At 38.7% G+C, this 22,447-nt stretch overlaps 2 pseudogenes; one reads left to right on the top strand and one right to left on the bottom strand.

Moving 5' to 3' along the window:
* Positions 1-730: 730 nt before the first annotated feature.
* Positions 731-1,876, bottom strand: LOC124962463 (cytoplasmic protein NCK2-like; annotated as a pseudogene).
* A 19,721-nt stretch (positions 1,877-21,597) lies between these two features.
* Positions 21,598-22,442, top strand: LOC124962444 (protein YIF1A-like; annotated as a pseudogene).
* Positions 22,443-22,447: the final 5 nt, after the last annotated feature.

Genomic DNA, 22,447 nt, shown 5'->3' on the forward strand with positions numbered 1-22,447 from the left:
CCTTAATCATCTGTTATTAGTGTCAATAAACCGCTAAAGATACATCTTACTTTGAGAATTAAATACATAGTTGTGAAATTCAAACAAGCCGAAGCGGGAGGGGAAGCAGCACTAGGCGATGGCACATCTGGGAGTCAATTACCAAAACCTGTCTTTCTGCATCACTGGTCCCTCTTCTGCAGACTGACTGTCATGGGAATTCTCTTAATTGCAAGCACAGCCTCAAAGGCACTGGACAGTTTCTCACTGCCACCAACCCGGCATTCCAGTATCGCTATGTTCAAATGCAACTGCGGCCTGCAGTGTGGGAGCCGCGTCTGCACCAGGATCTGGAATGAGGGCCGCTGGCTGGAACACCTGGTACCAGGGAGCCAGAGCTCAGGCCGCCACAACTGAGAGCGCTGTGGTTCACTCTCACGCTGCGCACAGCCCAGGTGTCCTTAGCCGGTACCCGATGTGGCTACATGGGGAGTTCTGTGGGACGATGTGGACAGACAACCACTCTTCCAACTGGACAGGGCTCAGGTGGGCAGGCACGCCCTGTCAACCTCCAGCCTCTAAAGCTGGCCAGGAGGCCGTGGGCTGGGCATGCCTGCAAGGGCCTGGGGCGGCGATGGCACAGGGCGGCGGGCTAGGCAGGACCGCCTGGAGGGTGACCGCAGGGCTCCAGAGGGCAGCAAGGGCGCAGCACCGCGCTGGAGCAGGGACAGGGGAGGCCGCCGCGGCGCCGTCACTGCAGGGCCCTGATGAGGTGAGCTTCTCCCCGTGCTCGTTAGTGAAGATGGTCTCCTTCTTGCAGTGTTCCACCAGCTCACCATGCTGTGGAATTGCAGCTGCCCGATGCAGTAGACGTTGTCCACGAGCTGCACCTTGAAATGCCTGTTCTGCCCTGACGCTTTGAGAGACACGGAGAAGTCACTGGGCTAGGACTCGCTGTCCCTAATGAGGAAGTCGCCCTCCACACCCCGCTAGTTGAGGGCGCACTGGGCTTGGTGGTGCGTCAGGTTCCCATAGTACCACTCACGGTCTGTGAAGCGCCTGCTAGTCAGGGCCCAGTGTAGCTGATCTGTGGGGTGTTTGAAGGGTGCAGGGCTGGCCCGTCACTGAGGGACCACCACTTAGTTTTTGGGGACCAGGCCGACCTTACCCCGGGCATTTTTGCATTTCCACCACTCTTGAGTCGTTCTCGGGCTTCTGGGTCACCTCATGGTCTCTCCCTTCTCGAAGTGAAGTTGAGCGCCTCTTCGGTGACAGAGCTGAAGGGGTACAACGTCTGCATCACGTGCAGTACCCGGGCGCCCTGGCCATTGCTCAGGGAGACGCCCTTCCGCAGGCTCAGGAAGCTCTGGGACTTGGCGGCGGCCTCCTCCACCTCCTTCAGCACGTAGTTGGACTGGAACCAGCCGACGTGACTGTTGAAGCTGCTCAGCCACCAGCCTTCGGGGTACTTCTCCAGGACGGTGTCGCACGAGTCCTTCACCAGAGAGAGCTCATCTTCCCTCTTGGCCACGTAGGCGAACTTGACAAAGGCTGGGATGTTGAGGTCGTAGACGCGGTCAGCAACACTACCATTGGAGGGGTACTTGGCGTCAGTGCTGGGTGTAGGCGACGCGTCGCTGGCGCTCGGCTTGCTGCAGGTCTTGCCCAGGTCCAGGGTGTCCTTGAGGTTCTTCACGAGGGAGCCCTTCTTCAGGCTGTTCTTGCATTCCACGTAGTTGGACGGCACGTATCCCGTTCTGCTGGCCGCATTCCTCACCCGTCACCGTGTCTTGGAGTCATCTAGCAGCCACAAGCGCTCGTTCTTTTTGATGTGAAGCTCCTGGTCATGCTGGGCAGTGTAGTCCCACTTGGCTATGACAATGACTTCTCCTGTCATCTTTCATGGAGTCCTTCTTTGGCACACAGTTACAAGTGGTGACTGGCAAAGTGCAGAACTCTTCAAAAAGATGAAAATTTTCAGCTGAATACGCCTCTGAAGTGACAAGGCCGCTTGGATTCTCCAAACTCTCAAATTCAGCGCAAAATCTCAGCAGAGATTGATGGCCTGGGACATCACCCATATAAAACGAACCTACGAAAATCTCGCCATGGGCCGCCCGCCAAGGCCGAAGGGCAGCAGCGCGGGTCCTGGGGCTGAGGCCGCGCTGTGCCAGCCCAGGCGCTGCTCTTTGCGTGGCTCCCTCCTCCCCGCCGCCCGGCGGACGCTGCTGGCCCCGGGCGGACCTAGTTGGCCCAGGTGCCTCCAGCCTCCCCGCCGCCAGCCCTCCCAGCCCCCTGCCGCCCCCCAATCGCTTGGCGGAGGGGCTGAAGATCCGCATTTTTAACGCATTTTTTAAGAATCAATTTTTATTTTGCTTTGTTTTCATGCCAGTGAAGTGTGAGAGTTCCTTATATATTTTGGAAATTAACTCCTTACTTGATAAATGCTTTGCAAATATTTTCTTCCAAAACATCTGTTGCTTTTCAACTTTGTGTATCATTTCCTTTGTTGTGAGAAAGATTTTTGATTTAATATAGTCCTACTTACCTATTTGCTTTTGTTTTCTGTATTTCTGGGGTCACATCTATGAAATTATTGTGAGATTAATATCACAAACTCTTTCACATGCTTCCTTCTGGATGTTTGAGATTTCTGGTCTTTTAGGTCTTCAATTGATTTTGAATATGGCATAAGACAGCAGTACACTTTCATCCTTTTGTACTAGTTATCCAGTTTTCCCAGTTTCATTTGTTGAAGACACTATCCTTTATCCATTGAATATTTTTGGAATCCTTATCAAACATAAGTTGAGTATAAAGATGGAGATTGATTTCTGGGCTTTCTATTCTAGACCACTGGTTGATATGTCTATTTTAATACCACTACTATTCTGTTTAATTATTATATACTTGTATGCTGAAGTTAGGAAATGTGGTACCTCCAGCTTTGTTCTTATTTAAGGCCATTTTATCCTTATAGGGTCCTTAGAGGATCTACAGAAATTTTAGTGTTTTTTTTTTTATAGTCTTGTAAAATATATCATAGGGATAGCAAAAAATCTTTAAATCACTTTGGATAGTGTGAGCACATTAACAGTATTGTCTTCCAATCCATGAACAAGTGATGTCTTTCCATTTGTTTGGTTTTTAATATCTTTCATCAATATTTTTATACTGTTTAGTGTAAAATTCTTTCACCTCTTCAAGTTTATTCCTAAGTATTTTATTGTTTTTGGTGCTATTGTAAATGGGACTGTTTTTCTGATTTCCTATTTGTTGTCAGTATATACAAACACAATGGATTTTGCATCCTACAACTTTACTGAATTCATCTATTAATTCAATCATTTTTTGATGGCACATTAGGGTTTTCTATATATAAGATTATGTCATCTGTAAACATGGATAATTTTGTTTCCCCCTATTTGACTTGGATATCTTTTACTTCTTATACATGCCTAATTGCTCTCATTAGAACTTTCATTACTATGTTGAATAGAAGTGGTAAGTGCAGACATATATTGCTATAGATCCTAAGAAAAAGGCTTTTAGTTTTTCATCATTGTGTATGTTATTCCCCTTGGACTTTTAAAATTTAACGTTTATAATTTTGAGGTAATTTCTCTATTCCTAGTTTATTTAGAGTTTTGCTCATTAAAGTTTGTAAACTTTTGTCAAATACTTTTTCCATATCTGTTGAGGTAATCATGTGATTTTTATCTTTTATTTTGTTCAAGGAGTGTATCATATTAATTGATGATGTATTTAACATTCCTTGTATCTCAGAAATAAATCTCACCTGGCCATGTGCATGATCCTAAATATGCTATTGAATTTCATTTATTAGGGCTTCTTGAAAATTTTTAAATATATGCTCATCAGGATTATTGTCTTGTAGGTCTCCATTCCTTTATAGTTCAGAAGAGGTACCTGATGTGATTTCAATCTTCTCAAATTTTTTGACTTGTTTTGTGATCTAATACATGATCTGTTCTTCAGAATGTTCCTTGTGTATTCTTTAGAAGATGTGTATTCTGCTATTGGATGGAATCTTTTGTTTATGGCTGTGAAATCCATTTGTCTTATGGTGTTGTTCAAGTCTGCTTTGCTGTTACCATTTTTGCTGATTATTATTTCAATATAGTTGTTCTTTTTATTATTAAAATGGGACTTTTAAAGTCTTATTATTGTATTGCTATCTACTTCTCCTACCTATTCGGATAATATTTGTTTCATATAATTTAGTGCTCTGATATTGTGTATATATGCGTTTGTTGTTTGTATATCTTCCTGGTAAATCAACAATTTTCATTGCATAAAGTACTTTGCATATTTTAAGAGTTTTGATTTCAGCCTATTTTATTGGATGTAACTGTAGCCCACTCACCTCTCTCTTTTAGTTGCCATTTGTGTGGAATATCTTTTTCCATCTCTTCACTGTCAGGCTATGTGTGTTTTTATATCTAAAGTGAGTTTCTTATGAATAGCATACAGTTATATCTTGTTTTAATTTCATCCATTCAGTTACTCTTTTATAATTGGGGAGTTTAATCCACTTACTTTGAAGGACTATTTCCATTTTATTAATGATTTTTAATTTATCTTGTTCTTTTGCCCCTCTTTATTTCTCTGCTGTCCTTTATGTTTCATTGATGTTTTATATTGATGTGCTTTGATTTCTTTGTGTGTGTATGTGTGTGTGCGTGTGTGTAAATTCTACATTTCCTTTGTTGTAGGCTTGTATAAGAGATCTTGTTATAACACTGTACTTTAAGATTGATATCAGCTTTAATCATTCATGAAAATTCTATATTTTTACAACTGCCACCCCACTAACATGTTGGTTATAGTTGTTTTTATTTCTTGTATCTTTTGAATTTATATAATACAATAATGCAGTCTTCTGTTTGTCTATATATTTACCTTAACCAATGAGTTTTATACTCTCTTATACTATCTTGTGTTTGTTCAGCATCCTTTATTCTTAAGTTAAATAACTCCCTTTTAGTATTTCTTGTAATGCAAGATCTAGTGATGATAAAATACTTCAGTTTTTATTTGTCTGACGATGCCTTTATCTCTTCTTCATTTTTGAAGGAGTGTTTTATCAATAATAGTATTCTTAATTAGTGAATTATTTTTCCTTTCAGAATTTGAGATATATCTTTCCACTCTCTGATGTCCACAGAAAAATCTGCTATTTTCATGTAAGGTTCCACTTAGAAAACAAGTTTCTTTTATTTCTTTCAAAATTATCTTTTGTCTTTAATTTTGAAAATTATAGTATAATGTGTCTCAGTGATTTATTTGTATACATTTTAATTGAATTCATTCATGGAATGGGATGCCCCTTTTGTTCCACAGATTTGGGAAATTTTCAGTGTACACTTTCTGTGTTTCTGGTCCTTTCCCTTCTTCTGATCCTTTCACAATGTATATGAAATTGATGGTATCTAATAAATCCCTGCAGCTTTCTTCATTCTTTTTTTGTTATTTTAAAATTACTCTTCACTACTCTGACTGATTTCTACTAACCAGTCCTGAGGTACATTGAACCTTTATTTTGCTTAACTTAGTCTGCTAATGAAGATCTCCAGTGAATTTTTAGTTCAGTTACTATATTCTTAAGTTCAAGAATCTCGGTACTTTTAAATATTTTCTTTATCTTTGTTGAGATTTTCATTTAGCTCATGAATTTTTCTGCTTACTTTTGTGTGCATATTTTCGACAGTTATTTTGAATTCTCTGTCAAGCATATCCTATTTCTTTTGGGTCAGTCTCTAGAAACTTACTTGTTCCCTTTTGGGGAACATATTCCTTACTTCTTCATTTTCCTTGATTCTTTAATGATACCTTACACATTAGACAAAACAGTCTTCATGGACTAGCCTCACATAGGAGAGGACTCTCATCAAATCAGTTTGGCCAGAGATCCTAGGTGCCTACCAAAACTTTCTGCAGTTCAACCCACTTTTTTTTTCCTTCATGGTCCCAAGACATCTAGGGTATACTGGATCCTATTTAGAGTTACTGGATTCTTTGGTATCAAATGATACCAAAGCCCAGTATTTTCTCAGGAAGCCCTCAGAAAACTTGGATCATTGGACATTCTGTCCAACTCTTTCCCCAGGGAGAAGTTGAGATCTGGGAGTTTTGTTTGTTTGCTTGTTTTGTTTTTTGCCTCCACTCTTTGCTGAGTCAGGGGAAAGAGTTATGGACACTAGATGCATGTTAATTCAAATAACCATCTTTCTTCTCAGTGACCTCCAGCTGGTGATCCCGACAGTGCTAGAGGCAGATTGAACAGAATGCAGTCCTCTCGCTAATCCCAAGAAAAGTCAGATCATTGGACATATGTTGTAACTCTTCCCTACCTCCCAGAAGAAACTTGTAAATTGAACATTCACCAACTCTGTGTTGATCTAGGGGAGAGGATGTGAGGCTATTGCACCTACTAACTTATACTATTATCTCTGGTCCCAGGCAACTAGACTGTGCCAGGTTACATAAGCACTCTGAAATGGCTGAAACATGGCCCAGAAAGTCTGAGGCCTTAGACACATCGTCTATGGCTTTCCCTCTCTAAATAGAAGCTGGGGGCTAGTATTTACCTGCCAATCATATGGAACAATACTAGGGGTGCATGGGGTTTATGCAAGAAAGTGTTTCAAATTTCTTCACCATCTTGGATGTACACACCCAGAGTACAGGAACCTTTCAACTACTTTTCGGATTTCTTGTGAAAGAAATTTTTCTATTACTATTGACTGGTGTGCTCAAGAGGGAAGGAAGGTCCAGGGTGTCTTATTCTGCCATCTTCCTGATATCCCATTATAATTTTAGATGCAGACATATTTTGATTTATCAGTTGTACTTTTATTTTTGTTTCTTTGTACACACTTGTTATGATTTGAATGTGAGGTGTCCCCCAAAATCTCATGTGTGAGATGATGCAGGAAGGTTCAGAGGAGAAATGAGTTAGGTTAAAAGCCTTAACCCAATCAGTGGATTAATCACCTCATGGGATTAATTGAGTGGTAACTGAAGGAAGGTGGGGTGTGGCTGGAGGAGGTAGGGCATTGGGGGTGTGGCTTTGGGGTATATATTTGTATATATTTGTATCTGGTGAGTGGAGTCTCTCTGCTTCCTGATCACCATGTGAGGCACTTCCCTCTGCCAAATTCTTCCATAATGATGTTCAGGCTCAGCTTGAGTTCTGAAGAATGGACCTGGCTGTCTATGGATGGAGACCTCTGAATCCATAAGCCTCCAGATAAACTTTCCCTCCTGTAAGATTTTGCTGGTCCGGTCTTTTTGTCACAGTGGTGAAAAAGCTGACTAAAACAACACTAATCAAAATACTTAAGATACATGAAGAGTAACATACATTACCATGTAATTTATAGTAGGAAAAATATGGAACAATGAATATGTACATCAGTAGGAAAATTATTAAGCTAAATATATTGTTTTCAAAAAGCACTATGTTGTCATGAGATAGGATTATATAGGCTGATATTGAAATTTTTCTGATTTATTAATAGTCCAAAATCCATGTGAAGTTTGGTGTAAATAGTTCAATTGCATTTCAGAATATAAAAGGGCATTGCACATACAGATTTATACAAACATATTATTTTCATTTTGCCTAAGGATGCATATAAAATCATTACCTATGGTAATATTGTTTGAAAATGATTATGCGGTAAGATTACCTTATCTTTTCATTTACTGCTTCTATCATACTATGTGCCTAATATATATATATATATATATATATATATATATATATCTCCAATATACACATATTGTGAATTTTAGGTCTGAATTTATAGCAGGGTTTGGGAATTAGTAAGTGTTTAACAAGAGCCCGTTCTTTTCACTTTGCCTTGTCACAAAATTAATACCAAACTCCTCTACATCTTATTTAAAAATTTTTCTTCCAATTTAGAAAATACATGAAACTTGATGCATAACAATCTATATTGTTATTATTTTTAATTTTACATGTACAGTATACCACTTGGTCATACAATGTATTGTTTTCATTTCTAGATTTATTTGAAGTAAAAAAAAAGTATTTAAAGGTTTTTCTCTTAAAGCATTTTCCCATTTAAATTGGAGCATATATTTAATGCAGGAATTTAAAAAATAGTCTCATTGATTATTATTTCTTTAGGCAAAAACACAAAATTGCTACCAATGATTCTGATGCTGTCTGACGAAGCTTACTTTCTAATATCCCAGTTAATAAAAAATAAGAATGTTTTCACCAAAACCACATGAAAGAGAAGAAAGTGGAAGAAGAGAGGAGAAGAGAAGAATGGAAAACCCTCTCTTCTTGGGAGGCCAGCATGACATAGGACAGAACAGAAGTAAGAAGTGTGTTAGAAGAGTATGAACCATCCCATCTGCATAAATTCTTGCTATACTTGAATTATGGCCATTCTACTCTAGAAGATATTTTTCTTGGTATTTTAAATTATTTAGTCTGGTTTTGGTCACCTCTCAAAAATCACAGTATAAATTGCCTAATTTCAGTGTATTTGTATGGTAACCATTGAAAACCAAATGTGGTCTAGCATCAAATTATTCCCAAGTGTTCAAAGAAAAGATCTACACTTTATAGACACTGACCATGCTGCCATATGTCAGCTGCCCACTCTACCTCATGGCAACAAGGGGATCATTGTTAAAGGCAGCATGAATTCCTCAGGACCAAGTTGATAGAATGTTTTCCTGGAATATAGGTAGACAAGCCCTAGTAAATACACAAAGCTTTTAATCAAACTTGAAAGCTCCTTTGGGATCCCCTAAAACTACAAGTTCCAACTAAACTTATGCTTAAGATATGTTAAGGCTGAGGGGAAATTTTTTTAAGCAACATATTAAAATACTTGTACAAATGGATACAACATGAATGGTAAGAGTATAGAATCTGACCTGTATAATGTTAGAGCTGGAGGGAAAATAAAAAACCTACTGAGGAAATCTGTAACAGCCATTTCATTTATTAAAGTGTAAGAATTAAATTTTGCTGTCTTGCCCAAATTGATGCAAGAAGTTAATATGATATTCAAGGAAAAGATCTAGGTTCTATCTCTCCCATGGAAGCTTCAATGAAGTGAATAAAAGGATATGCACTAGAGAATATATTCATCTTGAACTACTTTAAATAAAGGATGATCATGGAAATCTTGAAATAATATAGAACCAATTCTAAATCTTACCTAGGTCACTTGATTCCCTTTCCTACCAACTGTTTATCAGAGCCAAAATGCTTATCTAAATTCACTTTCTTTCCTAAATGAATCTAGCAAACTCTCAGAATATGTAACAGTTTCAAAACACCAAAAGTACATGGGTAGTGTGGGCAGAGGAATGGGAACTCTTAGAGGTCTAAGTGGAGTGATATTTCAAGGCAGTGAAGAAAGACCCATTTTGAAGGCTTCTTGGGAGGACACTTGAATGCATTTTGAAGGAAAAAGTATGAGATAGCCATGCAGATCAGAGAGAATGACATCCAAACCTGATGGAAAATAGCATGAGTTTAAAATAAAATTGATACACTAAACTACAAAACATGATGGCTTTGTCTCGCCAAACACTGCAGAGTTTCCATTATTTCTCCTTATGATTATGGGGTTGATCAATAGTTGCAGCTCACTGCTTCTGCCCAGCATCATTAGTACTGTTAGCCCAGGAAAAGATTCAAATTCAAAATTTAAAAAAAAATTACTATAAAGGGGCACTAGTTTCACAACATCTCAAAGTTGAAAAACTGCAAATCCAGCCTAGGTTTGAAGCAGACACATAATATAGAGAGCTTTGAATACCATGCTAAATTTCAACTTGATTTGAATGTTGACCATGGACTTTTAAAGTAGTCATTCTGTGGTCATGTGAAAGGCAAAGTAAAACAAGCACAAAGATATTTTTTCAAAATCTGACAAAGTAATGTGAGACATTATTAATATAGACCCAAGGCTGCCAAGGGAGCTTGGTTAGAAGAAATGAAGAGATTGGGGAAAGGTAGAGGACAAAGGAAAATTCAGATTTTCTTCTTGCAAGCAATGCTTTTCTAAAGTGGAATATACACAGGGACTATGGATGGAAAAACACTTTTTGTTTATCCTTTCTGTTCTACTTTGAGTTCTAGAACTAGGGGATTTGTTCAGTCATTGTAATTATCTCAGTCCAGTCACATCTAAGACCTTATGATATTTCAATATTTGCAGCACTTTTGAAACTTTTCATTTTAATACCTTTGTAAAGTGTTTAAAGAAAAGTCATGGAATATAGTTTTTGTTGTATTCAGTTGCATTTTGATGTTAACATCATTATTTATTCTCTCTTTAACAATTCTTAACCTTTCACATACTTACCAAATTTGTTTTTAAGTTCTTATTCTATAGACACAAATATTAAGTAAATTTTTGTTTCCACATACTACAGTGATGCAGCCACATCAATGTTTATAGCAGCTCAATTCACAATAGCTAAACTATGAATCAATTTTGTACCCTTCAGTAGATGAATGGAAAAAGAAAATGTGGTATATGTACACGATGGGATATTACTCAGTCATAAAGAAGAATAAAATTATGGCATTTGTGGGTAATGGATGGAGCTGGAGAATATCAAGCTAAATGAAATAAGCCAATCCTGAAAAAACAAAGACCAAATGTTTTATCTGATATGTGGATGCTAATTCACAATCATATGGAGCTTGGGAAAGAATAGAAGTACTTTGGATTAGACAAAGGGGAATGAAGGGAAGGGAAGGTGAATGGGAATAGGAAAATAGAATAAATTGGACATTACTAGCTTAATGCATATATGATTACATGACCAATATAATTCTACATCATGTGCAACCAGAAGAATAAGAAGTTATATTCCATGTATGTATAATATGTCAAAGTATATTCTACTATCATGAATAAATAGCTAGAACAAGTTTAAAAATTAAGATTAAAAATGTGTTTCAGCATAGCACTTTAGCTAATGTAAGATATTTAAGTCTTCTTTTGTTGGAGGAGGGCAGGCATGGAAAACCAGTCAAGGTGATTCTTCAAAATCTTTCAACTGAGATTATAACTAAATGCCATTATATAAAGCATGAAAGTTTTGCATTTGGTAAGTATTCTTTTGTCATCAGCAATCAGAAAGTTTAGAGCAGTTATGTTTAACTCATTAACTGTCAAGCTGTGGAGTAGACATTTGTGTAAATTAATTTTACATTAATTGATCATTTTCTATCACTCAAGCTAATTCCTATTTTCAGAAAAAAAAAAAAAACATTCCCATGTTCATGGAAGTGAGCTCAAATCATTTTTTAAAACATGGATTAAACATTTTGAGATAGACTCCATATGGGAAGAACTTCCTCCCTTCTGCTTAACAGTAGAAATGAGATTCCAGTATTTCCAAAGAAATTTCCTGAACTAAAAGGAAACATTAACTGAGTTTGCCAAAGTTATCTGGTTTTCACAGTGTATTAGTGCATCTGCTTTTCTCCTTAAATTCTAAACCAGTCTCAGTTTAATGGGGTTACAAATGTTATCATTAGGCTTCCCATCTTGAGTTCATATGAAAATAAAATTTACCCTCTGCTAAACCACAAAGTAAATAAATAATTAATTACATTGTTGCTTTGGCAGCTGGTTGAGGAACTAGAAGCAAGGCAAAAAATGATACTTTATTTTCTAAAACATGAACGGAATATTAAAAATTAGTATATTTGGCCACCAAGCTAAAGAATTCAGGCAGAGAGCTTTCTCTGAATCACTACAGGTCTACCTCCAATATGAAATAATTAAAAAGTTTTTCTTCAGCTTTGTTTCTTTCCCTACTTTTCTCCTTTTTAAAACAGATTAGTTAACTCTAGTGGAGTTAGCACCACAGATTCCTCCTTCTGAACTGAGGTATTCATTTTCCCAGCTAGTTGGGATGTTGAAGCTGAAGGCTATCTGCTGGGTCCCTCATCAGGAACTGATATCAGCTAATAACTCCTCCAAGGTGACAGTAGAAGCCCAGAAAAATTGAAGGATGTGGTCAAAGTACTAAAAATAAATAATGGCCAACCTAGAATTCAGCAATCTACTAAGTGAACATTTAAGGGTGGGACAAACAAAAGAATCTGAGATAAGAGAAGACACAGCAAATTTGCACTTAATTGCTGAAAGAACTATGAAAGGAAACATTTAAGGAATTTGAACTCAGAGAAGGGAGTGAAATGCAGGAACTAAAGAATAATAAGCATGTTAGAAAATCTGTACAAAACAGCAGTAATCATAATTATGATCGCCCACCGCCCACAGGGACAATCACAACACGTACGCTCTTGATCACAGAAACCAAAAAGCCGCTTTATTCCACAAGTCTCCGACTTATATTGAGAACATCAGCCTATCAGAGAGTAGACTACCAGGAAAGTCAGCCTATCAAGGAACAGTCTCCAGGCAGATACCAGGATCGCCTCATATACAGCAGCCAATCAGAGTTACTTCCTGAAACTTGTTTATGAGTACGGCTTATTCTGGCAAGCTACCAGGCGCCATCTTAGAGATCAGGCCAGGGTGCGGTTCTGGGGCCCTCAGAGCCCGCCCCTGACATCTCCCCCTTATTCTTTAAATAAAGAAAAGATGACTTGGGACCATGCCTGTCTTAGGTTGTCCATGGCAAATTACATCCTTACCCGTCATTGGAATTCTGACCTCCAGGCGTCAGAACCCTGTCTTAGGTTGGTATGCATTTCCATGGATCTTACCTGTCTTTGACTACTGGTCCAGCATGCTTAGCCATACTTGGGGGAATGTGCCTGTCTCAATGGCTGGCAAAGACTGTACTATAGCCCGTCAATGACGTTGGGCATCTTGACGAACTCTGATTTGGCTGCATATAACATAGGCTGTCCCTAAGCAGGTAATAATCAGAACAGCTACTGTTCCAGCCCACTATTTTGTCAATCCCAGGGCTTTAGATAACAAAGAGAACATTTTGGATACCAATGCAACTTGAACCCTGGTGGCATTGACGCTGAGTATTTCAGCTTATAGCTGACTGGTTAAATTATCAAACGTAGATGACCAATTGCCAGTAAGGTAGACAGAGAAATTTTTAGATAACATAGCCTCAGAGCTAAGGTTATTATAAGCAATAGGGGTGACACACACTGCTCTTAAAGGATAAACACATCCCAGTCCCAAAAGTTCTTTCAAGATATCCACTTGTTCTTGTAGTAAGTCCACTCTTTGATTTACAAGGAGTATGCCTGCTGTTAGATGTTGGTTTAGGGTCTCTATAGTCTGTAAGACTGCAGCTGTATTTTTGGCCAAGTGATTGTTGTTGCTGTCTGTATGGTTGTGTCAATGCTGCTGCTGCAGAGGCTGCAATGGCAGTGATCACAGCTGCTGTGATGCCAAAATCTCTTCTGTTTCTTGATAATAGCACTGGCAGTTCTGTATCTGTAACAGAGACTGGGACTGGTAGGAAGACTGCCAGCGGGAACCTAGAAGCATTCCAACATTGAGAGAGATAGCATAAATCTGAAGTACAATTGAGAGAAGTGGTTGTTTCATTAGTTCAGAAACATAAAATAGGGAAACACACAAACTGGGGTAGGTGGAAAGGTACATAATTGAACTGTTCCTCCTAATAGACTGAAAAGAGGTTGTAAGTTAGTTCAAGGGGGGAAAGGCTATGAGCATCATGGTCATCAGGAGTATGTTCAGCATCTTCATTTTGTTAGTCTGAGTTACTTGTTGGTAGCATTGGCACTGGTCGAGTTAGTCGCTCAGGAACCCAGATAGGTGATGTTTTATCCTGTGGAAACACACAAACCAAGCCATGGCTCCAGTAAAGCACTGGGTCCAGGCCGTTCCATTGTCCTGTAAGAACATCCTTTCATTTTACTGTCGCTCTATCATGTTGTTTATGATTGCCATGTTTCTCAGCGGCACAGCGACCCTCATTATCCAGAGTTAAAAAATTTAAAATAAAGAGGCAAAGAGAATGTTTATCTTTAGGGGACCTGAAGGTCTCCCCTATTCCTCCTTTTTGTTTATAAAGAGTATTTTTGAGGGTGAGATGTGCACGTTCAACAATATCTTGTCCTTGTGGGTTATAAGGTATGCCTGTGGTTAGAGTTATTTCAAATTTAGTGAGAAATTGGTTAAAAGAGGTTGAAGTATAAGCAGGGCCATTGTCCATTTTAAGTTGTTTAAGGTTACCAAATTCAGGAATGTGAGTAACTGTCGCCGACCATGGCAATCTGTCACCGCCTGTAGCAACACTTTGCGTGGGTGTAGAGGATAGAGGAACTGAGGTTTGCTTGCTTTAAGAGAAGAGAGAGAGAGAGGCTTTGCATAATAGAGAAAGACTTTGCTTAAGAGAGAGAGAGACCACACTTTCAGAAATCTTATCTTATGATCACATTATAAGCCTGTTGACTGGCTTTGAGGCATTTGTAGATGCAGAATAGAATTAATACAAGCACACCCAAGCCTATTAGTGTAAAACCTAAAAATCCCCAAAATTTGGTGCCAAATTATGCTGAAAAATCTATTTCACCCTCTCTACATTTTTCAATATTAACTCCATTAACTTTCTAATCAGTGCACTTCCCTTTACTTATAAACCTCCTTAAAGGTGAGGTACCAACATGAAGAATTAAAAAGTTACACAGGATGAAAATAAGCAGCTTGCTTTACTGAGAAAAGATGGAAATCATCTATGTGGCTAAATCAGCTTATGAGGGGCTATGGGTCCAACCAATTCCAATTTGGGAATTTCCCGAGTGATGCAAACAATATCAGCAAAAAGATCTGTTACTCCTTAAACTCTACAAGGGCTATGACAGCTGCTTCCATTTTGTGAGCCTTGAGTTGAAGAGTTCTGTGCCCTGTTTCTTAAATGATTTGGTAACACCTTTCTCTCAACAGTAACCAATTTGCACTCGTTAGCCCAATGTTTTCCTTTTTTGCACTTTGGACAAAGACCTGGGACATAAGGTGTAACAGATTTTACTATAGTTATCTCTTATCTTTTGTTAGGGCATTATCTCTTTGCTGCTGATTTTGTGCATCTATTGAAGTGTATTGGCCTTCTCCTATTAACATCTCAACATTTCTATCAGGAAACCTTGCTACTATGTTTCTGCAAGCAGTTTCAACAGCTATTTCTTTGCCACTGAGCTCTACAATTAGACATTGTCCTCCAGATAACACTGCTCTGCATACCTGTTTCCAATCAGTCTTAACTGCCTCTTTAAAGTTTTTCTAATGGTTGATGGTATCTCTATTTTGGTCCTCAAATACGGGCAGGTTCTACAAATTTTGAAGCTCTTTATATTAGGTTTAGCTTTCTAATACCTTTTCCCCTAGTTCTTAAGTTTTCACTACCACTTGGTTATTTCTTTGGGGGTTCTTTGTATTAGATTTAGCTCTCCTTTTCCCCTTGTTCATAAATTTTCTGAGTAATTGTTTTCTAGGTTACTACCACTCAATCCTTCCTCACTTTGTTCTCTTTAAGAGTTCTTTTCTGTTGCTATTAGATCCTGTTTATGAAGATCCTCTCCAAGATGTTCCCACTGTGGAATATTTAATAATCTTTCATCTAAAAACCAAGGAGCTACATTCTCTATTTTATCTAAGAATGTTCTAGCAGTTTTGGTTTTTAAAGGTGTACCATTGGCCTTAAGCAGTTCCCGTAAGGGTTGTTGCATATGAACTTTTGATATTTTGCGGGGGCATCCGGAATTCCATCCAGTGCTTGACAAAGATCCTCTGGAGGATGATTGCAAAGGCTCATCCTAAAAGGAATTGCCGGATGTTTTGCTCCAAAGCATGGTGTTTTTTCTGCTGTGTTTTTCTGATAATATATTACTCATTTCAGTCTGAACGGATTGCTTAAGGGGATGAAGGGAATACAACAAAAATTCCAGAAAATATTACCTACAATCTGAAAAACAATGGGTCTTTACCATTAACAAAATTAAAAATAATTTTGCAACTGTGCAATGAGTCTCTGAAAGCCTCTGGAGAAAATAGTTATAAATCTGCCTTTCTCTCCAACAGGCTGGTTAAATTTTAACAATGGTTTTGTTTATGTGTGGTAGTGAGGTAAGAGAATAAGGTTCCAAGACATTCCTTCCTTCCTACAAAGAATATGTCACCCCTATAATAAATGTTGGCACACAATATCCATTGGCACCACTGCCCTCCTGTAACCCTTAACTCACCAATTGAGATATTAACCAGAGGGACCTAATAGAAATGGTCACATGAGATTACTTGTCTATCACTTTAACCATGAGAATAATAAGAATAGTCTTAGGTCACATAGAGTTTAGATATTAAGGAAATAAACATTGTATTAGCTCATCAACATAGTTAGATATTCTTAAAACAATTGTGATTAGGTAAGAATGATCTGTAAGGTTGTTGTTTTCTGCCTATGCTTTGGAAACTTCTTTAATATTAACCACAAGATTGTCATTATAGCCTGAAGAAAAATGTATATAAACCCAGCCTTCCCCAGAATAAAGTGGGATTGATTGCACCAGAACTAGAGTCTGTGTCTTTCATTCTCCATCCATCGCCGACGCTGTCTCCCCATGCCCCGTTTACCGGTGTGGAACCCATGGACTCCTGCTAGGGCTGGACCCCGGCAATATTTCAGACCCCATCTTGTACAATGTAAGCCGCGTTCCACGTGCTTATCTAGTCCTTCAACCGCCTTCCACTTAGTTCACTGTTTTTGGGCCGCTTTCTGCTTAGTCCACTGTTTTACTTTCCTTTTTGGACCGCTTTCCGCTTAGTCCGGATAGTCGTGTACCGCGAACATTAAGGCTGCCTTTCACTTGTTTATTTTTGACCTTTTTATAACCAGTTTAACTTGTTAAATTTTTAGAATATCTTACCTTGTTTTCTTACTTATCCTTGTAAAGTTTTTTATTCCTGGGTTTCGGCACCACTTATGATCGCCCACCACCCGCAGGGACAATCACAACACGTACGCTCTTGATCACAGGAACCAAAAAGCCACTTTATTCCACAAGTCTCTGGCTTATATTGAGAACATCAGCCTATCAGAGAGTAGACTACCAGGAAAGTCAGCCTATCAAGGAATAGTCTCCAGGCAGATACCAGGATCACCTCATATACAGCAGCCAATCAGAGTTACTTCCTGAAACTTGTTTATGAGTACGGCTTATTCTGGCAAGCTGCCAGGCGCCATCTTAGAGATCAGGCCAGGGTGCAGCTCTGGGGCCCTCAGAGCCCGCCCCTGACACATAATGATCTAAGTGTAGAGAAACAATAAAAGTGCTTGCTGGGGTCCAGCCCTAGCAGGAGTCCATGGGTACCACACAGGTAAACAGGGCGTGGGGAGACAGCGTCGGCCATGGATGGAGAATGAAAGACACAGACGCTAGTTCTGGTGCAATCAATCCCACTTTATTCTGGGGAAGGCTGGGTTTATATACATTTTTCTTCAGGCTATAATGGCAGTCTTGTGGTTAATATTAAAGAAGTTTCCAAAGCATAGGCAGAAAACAGCAACCTTATAGATTATCCTTACCTAATCACAATTGTTTTAAGAATATCTAACTGTCAATGAGCTAATACAATGTTTATTTCCTTAATATCTAAACTCTATGTGACCTAAGACTATTCTTATTATTCTTGCGGTTAAAGCGATAGACAAGTAATCTCATGTGACCATCTCTACTAGGTCCATCTGGTTAATATCTAAATTGCTAAGTTAAGGGCTACAGGAGGGCAGCAGTCCCAATGGTTATTGTGTACCAACGTTTATTAGAGAGGTGACATATTCTTTGTAGGAAGGAAGGAATGTTGTGAAACCTTATTCTTTTACCCCACCACCATCGTTAGAATTTAACCAGCCTGTTGGAGACAAAGGCGGATCTATAACTATTTTCTCCAGAGGCTTTTAGGGACTCATTGCACAGTTGCAAAATTATTTTTAATTTTGTTAGTGGTAAAGACCCATTGTTTTTCAGATTGTAGGTAATATTTTCTGGTATTTTTGTTGTATTCCCCTCATCCCCTTAAGCAATCTGTTCAGACTGAAATGAGTAATATAATATCAGAAAAACACAGCAGAAAAAACACCATGCTCCATTGCAAAACATCCAGCAATTCCTTTTAGGATGAGCCTTTGCAAACATCCTCCAGAGAATCTTTGTCAAGCACTGGATGGAATTCTGGATGCCCCCACAAGTGCTGAACAATAATATTACAAGAGTTGATAGAGGTGATCTGATTTAAAGTATACTATGATTCCTATGTTAACTGGGAGAATGAAAGGAGTAGTGATTAACTTCAAACACAATAATTAAAGTATGCATATCAAAAATGTAAGGACAACCACAAAAAATATTGAATGTATAATTTCTAGACAAGTAAATTAAGTGGAACTTGCTAAGTCCACCAGATGGCATAAAAGAAGACACCAATAGAAAGAGTAAGTGTTATGAAAGTCATGATGACCCCTGGGAGTGTTCTTTCCATGTTTGAGATCTTCATTTCCCAGAGACCAGGAGTCTTAGCTATTGATGGCCCATCTTGTTCTGATTTACTCCTTTTCTCTGTTGACAGCATACATTAACTAACTGGTGAGTGCACTTGCAAGTGCCCAGTTTAACTGTGGCAAGATGAAATGGATCTTCAGAGTCATCTTAGTTCCAGAGCTCCTGATGGGGATGAGCTGCAGTTTTTGCTCTAAATGCATCACAGTTCAGTTTATTGCTCTGTCAATTCCTGCTTCCTAAATATCTAACCTCTTAATTCTGCAATCAGCCTTGACATGTATTATCTGTGGGACTTTAAACTCCTTTCACCTCATTTACTTCATCTGTAGTATTAGACTGCCATGGTAGTTACATAGGAGGTACCTAATAGTGTTAGATAATATTGTTCACTCTATATGGTAATGCAATACTAAGAATATTGAAAGAAAAAAGATAAAAGTAGAATAGCTTTGTTTTACCTAAATCTTTGAAAAGAGGTGGTAATGAAGTTTGAACTTGGAAGCTGTCAATCAGGAAACAGATGAAATATTAGTTTGAATATGAACTAAATCACAAATACATAACAAACTACAAATAATTTGCTTGGGATAGTCTAGTTAAAAGTAGCAGCAGGTAAGGATGGAAAGACTGGACTTGCCAATGCAATTTGGATTTTACTCTGAAATATGCAATTTGATATTATTATGCCTTTACAAATAAAGGAATGACATCATCAGACTTGGCAAGGATATATTAAAAAACTACACAATGGGATTGGGGTTGTGGCTCAATGATAAAGTGCTTGCCTAGCATGTGTGAGTCCCTGGGTTCAATCTTCAGCACCACATATAAATAAATAAAATAAAGATCCATTGTAAACTAAAAAATATTAAAAATAAAGAGAAAAGATAACAAAAAATCCAGAAGCTAGAAGATATGCAAAAAACCTATTTCTTTGGTCCAAGCAAAAGACAGGACCAGGTTGAACTAGCTCAGAAAGAGAAAAAAGACTGGATGACAGAATTTAGAAAACTTCCAAGGCAAAATAGGAAGAATTTGGGGTACATAAGTGGAAACAAAGAAAAGAATGTGTCAAAGTCAGTCTCTAAGTGTTCCAGTTTAAGTAAGGGATTGAAAAATGGGAGAATCAAGTTTCATTTTGAACACAATCAATTTTAGGTATTAGATTTGCAAAAAATTTTGCAAGGAGATTAGACTGAAAGAGGATAAATTAAACTTCAAACAGGACAATACTGGAAGAGTGGTGTCATTGTACAAGGGAATAGTCATCTATCAGTTTGTCTGGGAAATAATGTTCTACCTGGTTAGGTTAGCATATTCCTTTCCCATGAAAAACAAACACTTAGACATTGAACACATAACAAGTCATAGTACTTCATTCTGAATACCTGAATGGGGATTTCAATGGACAATTCAGACTGCTTTCCATGCACTGTTCACTAGTAATTTATAATATGCACAGCCTTCTCAATTAGATTTATATCCATGCATTTAAATTAAGATTCATATAGTCTGATGCCTCAGTCTAGGCGAAAAGATGCCAAGAGTTTGACTTTTAAGTTTTGAGGCTTTGGGTGGATTAATTCATCCACCAGAAGCACAATAATATTATATGTCCAAGTTTGGATGTATTCGCTACTTCTGAAAGAAACAATAATGACACTATATTGACTTTGAAAATGAATCAAATAGAAGAAAAAATCATAATTTGAAGCCAAATTCAGAATCATTTGCACATATTTGGTACTTAAAAGACTTTTGTCATAATTTGACTGAAGCCCTGTTGGAAATTATTTATGAGTAATTTCTATAAAGTTCTTTTCAGGGTTCTCAGCTTTGAATTGCACCTAGAGCCCTGATTTGCTTTCCCGCATCATATAACAGATTGACTGACTGTCTGTAATTGTGTCTCTGAAGCCCCTGTCAGCAGGACAAGTGTAAAACCATCTTTACATCTACTGAAAACATAAAGCCCAAGATGAAATTTAGTACTTTAACTGAAATAGACTTGAATGTAGAAGAAGGCAGACAAGAATTAAATGTGAAAAATTCATCTGGATATAAAAGTAACTCATTCTTAGATCTTAAAATGTTTGCCTATGAGAAATTATGCACCTAAAAGTTTCAATAGTACTCTTAAATATCAAATACTTCCAGTGGAAATTTTACAGAAAATATTACTTGTAGTTTTACAAAACTGAGCTTTATTGTCAAAGTATTTTATTACCATTTTCCACTAAATCAATGATGAACGTCTTTTTCTGAAAATTCATAGTGTACCATTCATGCTGATGTTTCTCCAAGCAATCAGCATTCACTGAGTTTATAGAGATGCTGAAATGTTCTTGATAAAACAAAAGTAAAATATCTTTATAACATATGTAAACAATTATGTTTCAAGAATTATAGAATGTGTCAATGACAAAGGTGAATTATGAATATCACTACTTATATACCTGACCAAAGTGATCCCCCAAAGATCAATATGACCAATGACCAGTACTATTTTTAATAATTCTAATCATCCATTTAAAATTTCTAAAAATAACTTTATTTATTCTATATTTTTCTGATTTTCAAAGGCTAGAATGAGTATCATGAGTGCATCTATGAGGCTTGAAACATGTCCCCAAATTTCTTTACCAATGCTCTCTTTGAGAGATAGGTAAAAAGTCCTGTCTTAGAATTCAAGCTCTGATTGCCTGATCAATGCAGTCTCAGTAGAGGAGATGCTTTACCAGTTTCAGAGTCTAGGCCTTATAAAACTGGAAACTTCCACATTCTCTTGGCATACTCTCTCTTGGAGTCATATGCTATGAGAAAGTAAAGTTGCTCCAAGGAGAAGGACATGTAGAGTAAAAAGCTACAGTCAGCCAATGTCAAGTGGAATAAAGATGAGTCATGGACACTACAGACATGGTGGCCACGGTTGACCAGCCCCAGGACATGTCGGGCTGCTGGGTAACCTCAGTCTGTGTCCCGGGAGAGAAGCAGCGGCTCTATTAGCAATCGTACCCATGAGGCAGTGCAGTCGTCCCTCAGGGAGAGCAAGCATCGCAGCAATGACTTATCACTCAGGCTATGGAGCCCACTGTTCCAAGCACAGGGCCTGGGCAACTCCTGATTCCCCTCCTCTCTTTGATCATACAAGCGGTGGTTATTCCAGCCAACCTGAGGGATACCCAGCCCCAGGAACCAAGGCAGCCTTCAATGTCAACCACTTGTTTTGGGACCCAAATACCAATGTGGCTATGGCCTATGGCAGCTCCATAGCATCTCACAGAAAGGACATAGTACACAAGGAATTACACCATTTTGTGTCTGTGAACAAACTCAAGTATTTTTTTGCTGTGGACACAGCCTATGTGGCCAAGAAGCTAGAGCTGCTTGTCTTCCCCTACACACACCAGAACTGGGAAGTGAAGTACAGTCATGAAGCTCCTTTGCCCCCTTGGCATGACCTCAATGCCCCTGACCTCTACATCCCTATGATGTCCTTCATCACCTACATGCTACTGGACATTCAGAAAAGGTTCTCTCCAGAGGTGTTGGGTCTGTGTGCAAGCACAGCACTGGTGTGGGTGGTAATGGAGGTACTAGCTCTGCTCCTGGGCTCTACCTGGCCACTGTATGCAGTGAACTGAGCACTTTCCACCTGCTGACCTACAGCAGCTACAAATATGTGGGGATGATCCTCAGTGTGCTCAAAGGGCTGCTGTTCAGCAGTGATGGCTACTATGTGGCCCTGACCTGGACCTCGTCTGCATTCATGTACTTCATCATGCACTCTTTGTAGACAGCAGCCCTGGGCCCAGCCCCTCGGCAGTGTCTCCAGTTCTACCTGACTCTGGGAGCTGCAGCCTTCTAGCCCCTCAACATATACTGGTTGACCTTCCACCTGGTCTGATGACT

The sequence above is a fragment of the Sciurus carolinensis genome, chromosome 12 (assembly GCF_902686445.1).
Source record: "Sciurus carolinensis chromosome 12, mSciCar1.2, whole genome shotgun sequence".
Taxonomy (NCBI): Eukaryota; Metazoa; Chordata; class Mammalia; order Rodentia; family Sciuridae; genus Sciurus; species Sciurus carolinensis.